The sequence below is a fragment of the Rutidosis leptorrhynchoides genome, chromosome 1 (assembly GCF_046630445.1).
Source record: "Rutidosis leptorrhynchoides isolate AG116_Rl617_1_P2 chromosome 1, CSIRO_AGI_Rlap_v1, whole genome shotgun sequence".
In the NCBI taxonomy this organism is placed as follows: Eukaryota; Viridiplantae; Streptophyta; class Magnoliopsida; order Asterales; family Asteraceae; genus Rutidosis; species Rutidosis leptorrhynchoides.
This window is the reverse complement of record NC_092333.1, coordinates 582,608,556-582,626,906: the sequence shown is the minus strand read 5'-3', so window position 1 is coordinate 582,626,906 and position 18,351 is coordinate 582,608,556.

The window sequence follows — 18,351 nt, the reverse complement described above, 5'->3', positions numbered from 1 at the left end:
GACGATCAACTATTACCCAAATAGTATCAAAACCACTTGCAGTCCTTGGCAATTTAGTGATGAAATCCATGGTAATGTTTTTCCATTTCCATTCCGAGATTTCGGGTTGTTGAAGTAGACCTGATGGTTTCTGATGCTCAGCTTTGACCTTAGAACACGTCAAACATTCTCCTACGTATTTAGCAACATCGGCTTTCATACCCGGCCACCAAAAATATTTCCTGAGATCCTTGTACATCTTCCCCGTTCCAAGATGTATTGAGTATCTGGTTTTATGAGCTTCTCTAAGTACCATTTCTCTCATATCTCCAAATTTTGGTACCCAAATCCTTTCAGCCCTATACAGGATTCCGTCTTCCCGAATATTAAGATGTTTCTCCGATCCTTTGGGTATTTCATCCTTTAAATTTCCCTCTTTTAAAACTCCTTGTTGTGCCTCCTTTATTTGAGTAGTAAGGTTATTATGAATCATTATATTCATAGATTTTACTCGAATGGGTTCTCTGTCCTTCCTGCTCAAGGCATCGGCTACCACATTTGCCTTCCCCGGGTGGTAACGAATCTCAAAGTCGTAATCATTCAATAATTCATTCCACCTACGCTGCCTCATATTCAGTTGTTTCTGATTAAATATGTGTTGAAGACTTTTGTGGTCGGTATATATAATACTTTTGACCCCATATAAGTAGTGCCTCCAAGTCTTTAATGCAAAAACAACTGCGCCTAATTCCAAATCATGCGTCGTATAATTTTGTTCGTGAATCTTCAATTGTCTAGACGCATAAGCAATCACCTTCATTCGTTGCATTAATACACAACCGAGACCTTGCTTTGATGCGTCACAATAAATCACAAAATCATCATTCCCTTCAGGCAATGACAATATAGGTGCCGTAGTTAGCTTTTTCTTCAATAACTGAAACGCTTTCTCTTGTTCATCATTCCATTCAAATTTCTTCCCTTTATGCGTTAATGCAGTCAAGGGTTTTGCTATTCTGGAAAAGTCTTTGATGAACCTTCTGTAGTAACCAACTAGTCCTAAAAACTGGCGTATGTGTTTCGGAGTTTTCGGGGTTTCCCACTTTTCAACAGTTTCTATCTTTGCCGGATCCACCTTAATACCTTCTTTGTTCACTATGTGACCGAGGAATTGAACTTCTTCCAACCAAAATGCACACTTTGAAAACTTAGCGTACAATTCTTCCTTCCTCAATACTTCTAACACCTTTCTCAAATGTTCACCGTGTTCTTGGTCATTCTTTGAGTAAATAAGTATGTCATCAATGAAAACAATGACAAACTTGTCAAGGTATGGTCCACACACTCGGTTCATAAGGTCCATGAACACAGCTGGTGCATTAGTTAAACCAAACGGCATGACCATAAACTCGTAATGACCGTAACGTGTTCTGAAAGCAGTCTTTGGAATATCATCTTCTTTCACCCGCATTTGATGATACCCGGAATGTAAGTCAATCTTTGAATAAACAGACGAGCCTTGTAGTTGATCAAATAAGTCGTCGATTCTCGGTAGTGGGTAGCGGTTCTTGATGGTAAGTTTGTTCAACTCTCGGTAGTCGATACACAACCTGAATGTACCATCTTTCTTCTTGACAAACAAAACAGGAGCTCCCCAAGGTGATGTACTTGGTCGAATGAAACCACGCTCTAAAAGTTCTTGTAATTGGATTTGCAGTTCTTTCATCTCGCTGGGTGCGAGTCTGTAAGGAGCACGAGCTATTGGTGCAGCTCCTGGTACAAGATCTATTTGAAATTCAACGGATCGATGTGGGGGAAATCCCGGTAATTCTTTCGGAAATACATCGGGAAATTCTTTTGCAATGGGAACATCATTGATGCTCTTTTCTTCAGTTTGTACTTTCTCGACGTGTGCTAGAACAGCATAGCAACCTTTTCTTATTAGTTTTTGTGCCTTCAAATTACTAATAAGATGTAGCTTCGTGTTGCCTTTTTCTCCGTACACCATTAAGGGTTTTCCTTTTTCTCGTATAATGCGAATTGCATTTTTGTAACAAACGATCTCTGCTTTCACTTCTTTCAACCAGTCCATACCGATTATCACATCAAAACTCCCTAACTCTACTGGTATCAAATCAATCTTAAATGTTTCGCTAACCAGTTTAATTTCTCGATTCTGACATATATTATCTGCTAAAATTAATTTACCATTTGCTAATTCGAGTAAAAATTTACTATCCAAAGGCGTCGATGGACAACTTAATTTAGCACAAAAATCTCTACTCATATAGCTTCTATCCGCACCCGAATCAAATAAAACGTAAGCAGATTTATTGTCAATAAGAAACGTACTCGTAACAAGCTCCGGGTCTTCCTGTGCCTCTGCCGCATTAATATTGAAAACTCTTCCGCGGCTTTATCCATTCGTGTTCTCCTGGTTCGGGCAATTTCTAATAATGTGGCCCGGTTTTCCACATTTATAACAAACTACATTGGCATAACTTGTTCCGACACTACTTGCTCCGCCATTACTCGTTCCGACACCATTTGTTCCTTTCGTTCTATTAACCCCTGGTCCGTAGACCTCACACTTCACCGCGCTATGACCATTTCTTTTACACTTGTTGCAAAATTTGGTGCAGAACCCCGAGTGATACTTTTCACACCTTTGGCATAGCTGCTTCTGATTGTTGTTGTTGTTGCGGTTATTATTGTTGTTGGGATGATTGTTGTAGTTGATGTTGTTGTTGTTGTTGTTGTTGGGCCGTTTGTTGTAGTTGCGATTGTTGGGATAATTGTTGCGATTATTGTTGTAATTGCTGTTGTTGTTGTATTGGTGATTCTTATCACCGTTTTCCTCCCACTTTCTTTTGACTTGCTTCACATTGGCCTCTTCAGCAGTCTGTTCTTTAATTCTTTCTTCAATCTGGTTCACTAGTTTGTGAGCCATTCTACATGCCTGTTGTATGGAGGCGGGCTCGTGTGAACTTATATCTTCTTGGATTCTTTCCGGTAATCCTTTCACAAACGCGTCGATCTTCTCTTCCTCATCTTCGAATGCTCCCGGACACAATAGGCACAATTCTGTGAATCGTCTTTCGTACGTGGTAATATAAAATCCTTGGGTTCGTAACCCTCTAAGTTCTGTCTTGAGCTTATTGACCTCGGTTCTGGGATGGTACTTCTCGTTCATCAAGTGCTTGAATGCTGACCACGGTAGTGCGTACGCATCGTCTTGTCCCACTTGCTCTAGATAGGTATTCCACCATGTTAATGCAGAACCTGTGAAGGTATGCGTAGCGTACTTCACTTTGTCCTCTTCAGTACACTTACTTATGGCAAACACCGATTCGACCTTCTCGGTCCACCGTTTCAATCCGATCGGTCCTTCGGTTCCATCAAATTCCAAAGGTTTGCAGGCAGTGAATTCTTTGTAGGTGCATCCTACACGATTTCCTGTACTGCCAGATCCAAGGTTATTGTTGGTATGTAGCGCAGCCTGTACTGCGGCTATGTTTGAAGCTAGAAAAGTACGGAATTCCTCTTCATTCATATTCACGGTGTGTCGAGTAGTCGGTGCCATTTCCTTCAAAATAGTCAAATGGAACAAGTTAATCATACAGAATATTAAGAGTAGTTAATAGTATTTCGTAGCATAATATGAACTCATTTATAAAAGTTTTTTCTTCATATTAGCGTTTTATAAGTTTAAATTCGGGTAGTACCTACCCGTTAAGTTCATACTTAGTAGCTAATATACAATTCAACTACTACAATTCTATATGAAAAACTGATTGTAATAATATTTCGCGTTCAAACTTTTATACAATATTTTACAAACTTACAATACCGCTTATTTTACATAAAGCATGAAATATAGCACACAATAACTTTGATACAAGATAGTTGTGAAGATAATTCTAGCTAGTACACAAGTCGTTCAGCAAAGGCAATAAAGACACGTAATTCATACGTCCAGAAACAAGTCATGCATTCTGGTTTTACTAGGACTACTTCCCATCCTGGGTCTTGTGGAACATAACCGTTATGGCCGTTGATAAGACAGCGTGTTGTAACGTCGTCAAAGGGACGAGGGTTACGTAATGACCAACAGTCTCATAATAACCTAAAAACCTCATTTCTTACCCCAATTACCGACTCCGTCACTTGTGGGAACGTTTTGTTTAATAGTTGTAGCCCGATGTTCTTGTTCTCACTTTGGTGAGAAGCGAACATTACTAACCCGTAAGCATAACATGCTTCTTTATGTTGCATGTTAGCCGCTTTTTCTAAATCACGAAGTCCTATATTCGGATATACTGAGTCAAAATAATTTCTTAACCCGTTGCGTAAAATAGCATTTGGGTTCCCCGCAATATATGCGTCAAAGTAAACACATCGTAACTTATGGATTTCCCAATGTGATATCCCCCATCTTTCGAACGAAAGCCTTTTATAAACCAAGGCATTCTTGGAACGTTCTTCGAATGTCTTACAAACTGATCTCGCCTTAAATAGTTGTGCCGAGGAATTCTGACCGACTCTAGACAAGATTTCATCAATCATGTCTCCGGGTAGGTCTCTTAAAATATTGGGTTGTCTATCCATTTTGTGTTTTTATACTGTAAAATAGACAAGAGTTAGATTCATAAAAAAATACTTATTAATACAAGCAATTTTTACATATATCATAAAGCATAAGCACACTATATTACATATATTACACCACACGAATACAACTATCTTATTCCGACTCGCTCGTTTCTTCTTGTTCGGTTTTGGTTCGTTTTGCCAAGTTTCTAGGGATATATGATGTTCCCCTAATACGATCCGTCGTTGTCCACATTGGTTTAGAAAAACCTAGTGGTTTAGAGGTTCCCGGGTCATTGTTACAACTTAAGGACTTCGGGGGTTGACGATACATATAAAGTTCATCGGGGTTGGAATTAGATTTCTCTATTTTTATGCCCTTTCCCTTATTATTTTCTTTTGCCCTTTTAAATTCAGTTGGGGTAATTTCTATAACATCATCGGAATTCTCGTCGGAATCCGATTCATCGGAGAATTGGTAATCCTCCCAATATTTTGCTTCCTTGGCGGAAACACCATTGACCATAATTAACCTTGGTCGGTTGGTTGAGGATTCACTTTTACTTAACCATTTTATTATTTCCCCCACCGGTTCTATTTCTTCTTCCGGTTCCGATTCTTCTTCCGGTTCCGATTCTTCTTCCGGTTCCGACTCTTCTTCCGGTTCCTCTTCGGGAACTTGTGAATCAGTCCACGAATCATTCCAATTTACATTTGACTCTTCATTATTATTAGGTGAGTCAATGGGGCTTGTTCTAGAGGTAGACATCTATCACATAATATCAAACACGTTAAGAGATTAATATATCACATAATATTCATATGTTAAAAATATATAGTTTCCAACAAAAATGTTAAGCAATCATTTTTAAAGAAAACACGGTCGAAGTCCAGACTCACTAATGCATCCTAACAAACTCGATAAGACACACTAATGCAAATTTTCTGGTTCTCTAAGACCAACGCTCGGATACCAACTGAAATGTCCCGTTCTTATTGATTAAAAACGTTCCATATTAATTGATTTCGTTGCGAGGTTTTGACCTCTATATGAGACATTTTTCAAAGACTGCATTCATTTTTAAAACAAACCATAACCTTTATTTCATAAATAAAGGTTTAAAAAGCTTTACGTAGATTATCAAATAATGATAATCTAAAATATCCTGTTTACACACGACCATTACATAATGGTTTACAATACAAATATGTTACATCGAAATCAGTTTCTTGAATGCAGTTTTTACACAATATCATACAAACATGGACTCCAAATCTTGTCCTTATTTTAGTATGCAACAGCGGAAGCTCTTAGTATTCACCTGAGAATAAACATGCTATCTTTATTTATGAAACGTTTGATTCACGAACCTAAAGCATCCGGTACTTTGGATGGGGCTTGTTGGGCCCGATAGATCTATCTTTAGGATTCGCGTCAATTAGGGTGTCTGTTCCCTAATTCTTAGATTACCAGACTTAATAAAAAGGGGCATATTCGATTTCGATAATTCAACCATAGAATGTAGTTTCACGTACTTGTGTCTATTTTGTAAATCATTTATAAAACCTGCATGTATTCTCATCCCAAAAATATTAGATTTTAAAAGTGGGACTATAACTCACTTTCACAGATTTTTACTTCGTCAGGAAGTAAGACTTGGCCACTGGTTGATTCACGAACCTATAACAATATATACATATATATCAAAGTATGTTCAAAATATATTTACAACACTTTTAATATATTTTGATGTTTTAAGTTTATTAAGTCAGCTGTCCTCGTTAGTAACCTACAACTAGTTGTCCACAGTTAGATGTACAGAAATAAATCGATAAATATTATCTTGAATCAATCCACGACCCAGTGTATACGTATCTCAGTATTGATCACAACTCAAACTATATATATTTTGGAATCAACCTCAACCCTGTATAGCTAACTCCAACATTCACATATAGAGTGTCTATAGTTGTTCCGAAATATATATAGATGTGTCGACATGATAGGTCGAAACATTGTATACGTGTCTATGGTATCTCAAGATTACATAATATACAATACAAGTTGATTAAGTTATGGTTGGAATAGATTTGTTACCAATTTTCACGTAGCTAAAATGAGAAAAATTATCCAATCTTGTTTTACCCATAACTTCTTCATTTTAAATCCGTTTTGAGTGAATCAAATTGCTATGGTTTCATATTGAACTCTATTTTATGAATCTAAACAGAAAAATTATAGGTTTATAGTCGGAAAAATAAGTTACAAGTCGTTTTTGTAAAGGTAGTCATTTCAGTCGAAAGAACAACGTCTAGATGACCATTTTAGAAAACATACTTCCACTTTGAGTTTAACCATAATTTTTGGATATAGTTTCATGTTCATAATAAAAATCATTTTCTCAGAATAACAACTTTTAAATCAAAGTTTATCATAGTTTTTAATTAACTAACCCAAAACAGCCCGCGGTGTTACTACGACGGCGTAAATCCGGTTTTACGGTGTTTTTCGTGTTTCCAGGTTTTAAATCATTAAGTTAGCATATCATATAGATATAGAACATGTGTTTAGTTAATTTTAAAAGTCAAGTTAGAAGGATTAACTTTTGTTTGCGAACAAGTTTAGAATTAACTAAACTATGTTCTAGTGATTACAAGTTTAAACCTTCGAATAAGATAGCTTTATATGTATGAATTGAATGATGTTATGAACATCATTACTACCTTAAGTTCCTTGGATAAACCTACTGGAAAAGAGAAAAATGGATCTAGCTTCAACGGATCCTTGGATGGCTCGAAGTTCTTGAAGCAGAATCATGACACGAAAACAAGTTCAAGTAAGATCATCACTTGAAATAAGATTGTTATAGTTATAGAAATTGAACCAAAGTTTGAATATGATTATTACCTTGTATTAGAATGATAACCTACTGTAAGAAACAAAGATTTCTTGAGGTTGGATGATCACCTTACAAGATTGGAAGTGAGCTAGCAAACTTGAAAGTATTCTTGATTTTATGTAACTAGAACTTGTAGAATAAATGAAGAACACTTAGAACTTGAAGATAGAACTTGAGAGAGATCAATTAGATGAAGAAAATTGAAGAATGAAAGTGTTTGTAGGTGTTTTTGGTCATTGGTGTATGGATTAGATATAAAGGATATGTAATTTTGTTTTCATGTAAATAAGTCATGAATGATTACTCATATTTTTGTAATTTTATGAGATATTTCATGCTAGTTGCCAAATGATGGTTCCCACATGTGTTAGGTGACTCACATGGGCTGCTAAGAGCTGATCATTGGAGTGTATATACCAATAGTACATACATCTAAAAGCTGTGTATTGTACGAGTACGAATACGGGTGCATACGAGTAGAATTGTTGATGAAACTGAACGAGGATGTAATTGTAAGCATTTTTGTTAAGTAGAAGTATTTTGATAAGTGTATTGAAGTCTTTCAAAAGTGTATAAATACATATTAAAACACTACATGTATATACATTTTAACTGAGTTGTTAAGTCATCGTTAGTCGTTACATGTAAGTGTTGTTTTGAAACCTTTAGGTTAACGATCTTGTTAAATGTTGTTAACCTAATGTTTATAATATCAAATGAGATTTTAAATTATTATATTATCATGATATTATCATGTATGAATATCATTAAATGTCTTTACAACGATAATCGTTACATATATGTCTCGTTTAAAAATCATTAAGTTAGTAGTCTTGTTTTTACATATGTAGTTCATTGTTAATATACTTAATAATATGTTTACTTATCATAGTATCATGTTAACTATATATATATATCCATATATATGTCATCATATAGTTTTTACAAGTTTTAACGTTCGTGAATCACCGGTCAACTTGGGTGGTCAATTGTCTATATGAAACATATTTCACTTAATCAAGTCTTAACAAGTTTGATTGCTTAACATGTTGGAAACATTTAATCATGTAAATATCAATCTCAATTAATATATATAAACATGGAAAAGTTCGGGTCACTATAGTGGTTGCGAAGTCGAAATTGTGGGAGACCTTATGCTTGGATCTCTGTTTGGACTTTGCTACCTGTTTAATATCTACTTTAATATCTATAACAAACAGGTAGGTTTTATCCTCTTTTTCATTTCATTTAACTGGCCAAACCGCCTTCTTTTTTGGCAAAACACCCATCTCTATTTTTTTTTCTCAGATCATGTGGTGATTTCTATAGGTGATTCAGTTGGTGTCGCTGTTGTTTCGACTTTGATCCGCCAATTTTACTGTATGATCTTGTTTATCAGATTTGTTTCAAGAGTTTTTTTTTTTTTTTTCGCAATTTATAAAAATTAATAAGTTGTCAATTTTGATGTATCATCTTGTTTATCAGATTTGTTTCTAGATTTTTTTTTTTTGGCAATTTATGGGGTGTAAAAAGACAAAAGTACCTTTGTGCGTTACTGTTATACTGTAGCTACTGTTATACTGTATCAATTTTGATGATGTGGTGGGATGTAATTGGTGGGCGTTGTCCATATTTAGGTTGTCAATTTTGGTGTATGATCTTGTCTATCAGATTTGTTTCAAGATTTTTTTTTTTTTTACAATTTATGGGGTGTAAAAAGACAAAAGTACCCTTGTGTGTTACTGTTATAATGTAGCTATTGTTATGCTGTAGCAATTTTGATGATGTGGTGGGATATAATTGGTGGGCATTGTTCCTATTTAGTATATAGAAATAATAATAATAAATAATTGTGCCGTTGGTTCCTCCATTTTACCCCAAAAAGCTAACAGCGTCCCTCAAGTTTTTTTTTGGCTTTCAGCGTCCCTCTATTATCACTTTTTTTTTATTATGCGTCCCTCCGTCAACTTTCTGTTAAAAAAGTCCGTTAAGTCATGCCATGTGCCTTGCATGTGAGGGTAAATTCGTCTTTTTACTCTTTTCTTCACTAAAATCGAGGGACCACCGGTGAAAAATTCTTATAATTTATAATAATAACAATTATTTCTAATTTCTAATAATAATATAATAATAATAACAATTACCGAATCCGTTTTCTCCTGATTACATATATACATCGATCTATAACTCTATCTTCAACCTCTCAAAAATCAAAAAAGTTGAAAGCAGCCATGTTTGATCATATAGTTAGCGTATAAATAGATTCATACGTTAACCATTAAATTTACCAACTTACCAATCAAAATCCATTAAAGCCTAATTAATTAACACAAATTAAACTTGTAAACACTCATATATGATATACCTTCTACGTGAATTAGCAGTAACACGACGAACATCATCAACAGATGATGAACACGGCAAAACCCCCAAATCAGTTCTCCACTGAACCCCTCTTAGATCCCAAAACCGCCGATTATTATCCGATTATCCTCTCTCCGGCAACTCCTCCGTCGATAACGACGATTCCTGTAACGTATTCGTCGTCGGCGAAACTAAAACTGCCGGTGACATAACTCAATTTCAGTACAATTACACAAAACCCTAAATTATGCAAAATTTTCTAGATATGATCGTTGAATTGAGCAAAATCGAGCACAATAGGAGCTGAATTGTCGTTTGTGTAGATTTGTAATAAAAAAGTAAGAACTTAATTGTGTAAAGTATAAACAAATCAGGTAATCAGTGAATCTATACAGATATGAAGAAATTGATGGATATAAAGTGTGTATATAATTGAGATGTGGAAGAAAGTGCAAGTTGAATGGATGTTGAAGAACAAGGAAAATTGATTCTCGTATTGTTATTATTATTATTATTATTATTATTATTAGAAATTAGAAATAATTATTATTATAAATTATAAGAATTTTTGTACCGGTGGTCCCTCGATTTTAGTGAAGAAAAGAGTAAAAAGACGAATTTACCCTCACATGCAAGGCACATGGCATGACTTAACGGACTTTTTTAACAGAAAGTTGACGGAGGGACGCGTAATCAAAAAAAGTGATAATAGAGGGACGTTGAAAGCCAAAAAAAACTTGAGGGGCGCTGTTAGCTTTTTGGGGTAATATGGAGGGACCAACGGCACAATTATTTCTTAGTATATATATATATATATATATATATATATATATATATATATATATATATATATATATATATAAAAGATGGGTTTGGATTTATTGGTACGAAAAGTGCAAACAAGTCAACTTTTTTTCCATTTTTCTTTCTTTGTTCATGTAAATACAATATTTTTTTTTGTCAGAATTCGTTCACACACTTTCATTTTCTACCCATCTATCTTCATACTTCAACGCTTTTATTTTCTATTTTCTATATTATTATATTATATTATATATGACAATCACAAATCATCCAATCCAAATAAAATAAAATATTAGAGTAGTAATTATAGAAGACAAATATATACACAGAAAGATACATGATCAAACATAGTTGAGTTTAAACAAGAAGTATAAAACCGATTTGAATTTCATGATTTTGATCAAACCCAGTTGCGTTTCAACAAGAAGAATAAGACCCATTCAAATTTCATGATTTCGGCACGTGCAAAATATCTGGTAATACTCAAATCTCATATTTGCTCCGATATAACTAATACTCCCTCCGTCCCATATTAATAGTCCACAGACAAAAAACACACAGTTTAAAGAAATATCATAAAAGCACTGTACTTTCTGTTTACTTTCCAGTTTTACCCATACATTTTCTTTCTCCATTAATTCTATCCACATACATTAAGCCATAATAGAACTTAAACATCTTATTTTTTCTATTTATGGAAGTGGACTATTAATTTGGGACATCCCAAAATAGAATAGTAGACTATTAATATGGGACGGAGGGAGTATCACACAAGTGACACAACACCTTATACGTCGGAGGGAATGGTGGTGGTGGTCAGAGTGGTGGGTGGTGGTAGTTAGGCGGTGATGCGGTGTACAACTTTTTTAGCACAATGTATAACATTTTCAACACAATATACAACTTTTTAAGCACAATGTACAACATTTCAAGCGCTACACCGTGCTGCTCCGCTGTAACGACCCGGATTTTCCGATCGTTTTATACTTATGAGATTAATATTTACATAAAATAAACCTTACCAACATGATAAGCAATCCAAACTGTTGAGACTTATGTTTTTGAAAAGAGTTTCACACAACGTTTGACCATCCAATTTGACCGATGATATCACGAACTATATAACACACGATAATTATACGATTATGTATATGTACATATCTATACATATTTAACATGATTTAAGGATGGTTTAACATTTCATTGTAAACTAACAACAATGAGTTATAAGTATACTTTGAGACCACAAACTTAAGTTTTCAAAACGATAACTATATGTAACGTTCTTTGACATATATACTTACAATCTATAATGTGTTGGTGATCTATGTCACCAATATGATTTAAGTGTAATGGGATTAATTTGTAACCAAAATAATCTTGATAAATATCGAACAAGTTTGGGGAAGTGTGGAGTGCACACTTGTTTGAACTTATCTTGATTATGACGGGGGTTCGGGGGCAGCTCCCCCGATAAGCAGGGTCCAAGGGGTGGCAACCCCTGGCAGGGTCCAAGGGGCAGAGCTCCTGGCTGGGGTCGAGCTGCCAGGTCAGCTTGAAAAATTTTTTTTGGGCTAACATTGCTTTATTAAAAATGTCTTAAAATTTTATTTTGGCCCGGTTTGACCCAAAAATAAAAGCCCAGTTTTTAAGCCTCTTTTACAGTTATAAACCCGTCCATATTTGAATTCTTGTTCCGATTCCTCAAAATTTCTACAAGTATATCTAGGGTATATGTAACCGTATCATACCCAGCTTCTATACGTATTTACTATTGGTATATACCAACAATAAACTTCAATGATCAGCCACTAGACATGATGTTACATGTGGGAACCAGCCATTTAACCTCATGTGTGACTTTTGTGCAAGAAAACAAACTAAATCTCCTATATATCCATCCCATAATCATGCTATTTTGCACACACACATACAATTTCATTTCCAATTTTCTTTCAAGTTAATTCACTCCCTAATCTCTCTTCATTTACCTACTCAAGAATGTATCAATATAGTCATCCGATTTCAAGGAGATTACTTCCAATCTTTCAATCCCACTCCACCACTCTTTTGATTCCAAGATTTTTCTTACCTTTTCCAGTAGCTTTGTCCAAGTAACTTGAGGTAGTAACCTTATTCATAACCTTATTCGATTCATATTTATATAGCTATCTTATTTTGTGTTGTAAAATTTTAACAACAAGAACATAGTTCGAGTGATTTCAAACTTGTTCGCAAACTAAATAGATCCTTCTAATTTGATTTTTAAAAACACTTCAAGACCTGTAATATATTATATTATGACAAAATCGGATTAATCATATCTTGGCTAATTAACATAATATTTAATATATATTTACTTATGATTTGATTTTATATATTTCAGGACCACCCGTAAACAACACGAGAAGATTAATCATAAGACCTCATGATTGTACGCAACACGTCATTTGACAACACGGTACTTTATGTACGCAACACATCACTTGACAACATGGTACCATGGGTCGAGATTAGTTCTGATCAATACGAATACGATGGGGTCTTTATTTATTTTATTTAAGCAACTAATTGTGGACCACTAACATCGGACTGCTAACTACGGACTAAGAAAATATTAAAAGTATTAAAAGTATATATATATATATATATATATATATATATATATATATATATATATATGTAACGATTACTTGTAAAGAAAATATGTTGATATATTATATATATGGTTAGGTTTGTGATATCAATCGGAGACCAAGTCGTGTTTATTACCTTCAAGGCAAAAGTGAGTATATAGTCCCACTTTTAAACTCTAAATATTTCGGGATGAGAATACATGCATTTTATGATTTACGTTATGGACACAAGTGATTAAAAATATATATTCTACTTTGAGTTGTACCACTGGCATACTTCCCTGTAGCTTGGTAACTATTATTTACATGAGGTATTGTAAACGCGAATCCTGTTGATAGATTTATCGGTCCTGACAACCCCAACCGGACTGGACGACCAGTATTCAACGGTTGCACAGTACTTCGTTTCGGTGACTACACTTGGTACGGTGTAGTAAGATTTCATAATAAAGGGAATATGCGACATTGATTAAATGTTAAGTATGGTTATCAAGTGCTCAACAACTTAGAATATTTTTATTAAAACGTTTATATATGAAATCTTGTGGTCTATATTTATAACGCTGCCGGCATTAAACCTATATCTCACCAACTTTATGTTGACGTTTTAAGCATGTTTATTCTCAGGTGATAACTAAAAGCTTCCGCTGCAACATGTTGAATTTAAGCAAGATCTTGAGTATGCATATTTGTGTCAAAAATAAAACTGCATATCGGAGGATTTGTAATGTAAAATATGTTGGAGGTCGTATTGTTATTATCACATGTAAAGTTTGTAAGTCTAAGATTATCGCTAAACGATAATCATTATTAAGTTGTTTAAACCTTGATTTGTAATAAAAGCTATGGTTTGTATTGTAAAAACGAATGCAGTTTTTGAAGAATGTCGCATATAGAGGTCAATACCTCGCGATGAAATCATATGTTATTGTATTCGTCCTTATGGTTAAGGTCGGGTTATGACATCCGCCGCCTCTACGGCGTTGCTCCACCGCCTCTTCGCCAACTCTCGACAGCTGCATCATCGCCAACTTGCTTCGTGTGTCGTCCCTTTACTTCCGGGTTTTGGCCATCTTGATTGGAATTTTGAGTTTGATGATTCAATTGTGGTGGTGTTTTTTTTAGTTGTCCCAGTAGTAAAAATAGTGGAAGAAAAATGAGAGATGGGGAGAAAAAGATGAGAAGATGGGGAGCTTTGACTTATTATTTACATGTAATCATAACTATTATACTCTCCGTCCCATATTAATAGTCTACAGACAAAAAATGTCATACCCCATCCTAATCCATCCGGACGAAATCATAACTATTATACTCTTCGTCCCATATTAATAGTCTACAGACAAAAAATGTCATACCCCGTCCTAATCCATCCGGACGAAGTCCATATCAATTATAAACGATTTACAACAATTGATTACATCACGGGGTACTTGACCTCTATATGATACATTTTACATCACAACAGTTGATTACATCCGGTACTTTGGATGGGGCTTGTTGGGCCCGATAGATCTATCTTTAGGATTCGCGTCAATTAGGTTATCTGTTCCCTAATTCTTAGATTACCAGACTAAAAAGGGGCATATTCGGTTTAATAATTCAGCCATAGAATGTAGTTTCAATTACTTGTGTCTATCTCGTAAAACATTTATAAAAATTGCGCATGTATTCTCAGCCCAAAAATATAAAGGGTAAAAAGGCAAATGAAACTCACCTAATGTATTTTGTAGTAAAAATACATATGACTATATTGAACAATGCAGGGTTGGCCTCGGATTCAAGAACCTATAACATTTGTATATTTATTAATATAGATAGTTGTAATTGAACACACACACACACACACACACACACACACACACATATATATATATATATATATATATATATATATATATATATATATATATATATATATATATATATATATATATATATATATATATATATATATATATATATATATACATATATATATATTAGTTATATCATTTTTTATGTTAATAATATAGATGTTTTATATGTTCATTTTGTATTAAAAAAAATGTATTAAATTTTTGTTATGTTATAAGTGTTAAATATATATATTTATGTATTTTATTTGTTTAACAAAATAGTAGTTCTAATTATACTAAGTTAATATTTATATACATAATAATAACTTTAATAATATACTTATGTTAATAATAATAATAATAATAATAATAATAATAATAATAATAATAATAATAATAATAATAATAATAATAATAATAATAATAATAATAATAATAATATAAAACTACCTTAAAAGGAACAAGCTTTAAAAAGAAACGCCAATGTCCGGCCTCGAACCCGCGACCTCTCGATAATTGAATATGCTTCTAACCATTGGGCTGTCATGTTACTTTTTGAAATATTCACTACCCTATATCATTTTTAACTCAATAACTAGATGCCTTCTTCACATAAAATCATAGCCATAATACCATCATCTATAACTATATTCGTGATCATCTTATGATCATAAGTATATTTATATCATTATCACAAACAAGTTTTCATTATCATCACAAACTCGTCATCATCATAACTTATACTAGTTCTTAACATCTTCATCACCTTCGCTACCTCTTATCATCATATACATCTTCACCTTAACGTTATCAAATCATTATCACTATGATCATCATTAACACCATAATTTGTAACTGATGATAATTTTCCCATTTATCACGAGTAACTCCCTAACCTTCCTGCATCAAAATAATTTCGGTACCTCCCCTTCTTTGAATGCCTACGGCCCAACAAATATATAAGATCCGGCCCAAACAATTAAATCTAGTTTGTGAGTCTACTAACTATATATGGCCCAAGATGATTATTTAACCCATATTTTGAGCAAGCCTTCATGTCTACTAATGTAATACGCACGACCAGAGTAAGAAAAAAATATACATATCGCTGTTTCACCTCCATATTCCCAATCATTTATGTTTAAATTAAATGGGACAATAGTTTAGTGGGATTCTCGTGGGTCGACAGCAACAAATAGAACACAACCAAAAATATCAACTAATACCACTTAAAACAACAACAAAAGAATCGCTGTCCAAATCTTAGCCTTGCATGTCCCCACGATTGTAATTATTTTCTATATATATCGGTTACTTATTTTCCCACTAGTGCAAGTGTATCTCCTTTACAGCTCAAAAGGAATTCTTTATTCAATATCCACTACTATAATCCTTACATCATCATCTTAGTAATCACTAGTGTATGATATAATAACGTATCATTATTTTTTCCATTACAAAAGCTGTGACAGAATTTTAAAGGCTGCAGTAATAATCGTTAACATGGATATTCGTCGTGGTGTTTTTTTTTTTGGTTGATCGAAAGAAACAGAAAAAAAAACCATAACGTACCTATACGACAGCTGGTATAAGGTGATGGCTGTGGTGGTTATTTGAGTTACAAAACAGGAGACGAGTGGTGGTTCGTCTAGATGATAAATGTGGTGTTTGATGGTTAGGTTGTTAGTTTCCAAGAGGGTGGTGTTTAAATGGTGATCTAAGATGATGGTTTATCGAGCAAGAAGATGAAAGAATGTTTGGTTTAAGATTGTTCAGCATTGTGGTGTTTGTCATGATGATGAGGGTGGCAAGATTTTTGTGGGTTTCACGGTGGTGTTTCAAGGTGGGATTATGGTGATAGTCAACCGAGAGACATGGTCACGGTTGAGTTATAATCAGGTGTATGTTTAATGCACACATATGTAAACGTTCTCGTGTACACATATAGTAAGTGGTTTGATTGTCCTTGCATTTTAAACAGAAAGAGTAGAAGAGTAAAGGTTCGTGTTGTTTTAAGTTTGTTTTTTTTTCTTTTCATTGATTCTCATTACAGAATAATATCAAATATAAATGGTACTCGAATAATTGTAGTCAGTAGAGATGATTTGATCAGCTTTTGTTTGTATTGAGAATTCAATTCCAATCGGGTACAGACTAAACAGACAGGAAGTACGAGCAACTATATCAAATAGAATAAAAAAATAAAGCAGATGAGTACGTGAACAGATAAAGGAGGGATTAAATTGATTTGTGATAGTGATTCCTAACAGATTTTGTTTATATTGTACTGGAATGATTCGATCTGTAATTTAGTTTAGAGACAGAAACAAAACCATTTAAAAGGTTGATAGCTACTTGCAACTGAATACGTATTTTTTATATGTATTTATATATATACACTGTATTCATATATTTATATATCTGTGTATGTGCATTTATCTATCTATATAATTGTAATACGTATTTATATATATCTGTATATGTATTCATATATATATGTATTTTAAATTCTTAAATTGTTGATATTTAACCAGTATAAATATGTTAATATTATTAATAAAGTAATTAGTAATAATAATTGATAATTAATAATATTATTACTAGAAATAATGATAATTTTAAATATTTTAATTACTAATAAAAATATTAAAATGATAATAACAATCTTATAATAATATTAATATTATTAATGATAATAATAATATTGATGATACTAACTTATACATATCAAATTATGTATATATATATTTTGTATTAGATATAATAATATTAATTATACAAATTTTTAATATCAACAAAAGTAATGATAATAAAATTAATAAAACAATTATTTTCAATCTTGCATTTAAATGTAATATTATTTTATATGATGATATTTACTGAATTATATATATATATATATATATATATATATATATATATATATATATATATATATATATATATATATATATATATATATATATATATATATATATATATATATATATCATTCATAGATTCATAATAACATATATTTATATATTTACATATTTATTTACACACAACTATTCGTGAATCGTCGGGCATGGTCAAAGGGTAATTGATTACATGAATATAGATTTCAAAACTTTCGAGACTCAACATTACAGATTTTGCTCATCGTGTCGAAATCATATAAAGATTAAAGTTTAAATTTGATCGAAAATTTTTGAGTCACTACAGTACCTACCCGTTAAAGAAATTTCTTCCCGAAATTTG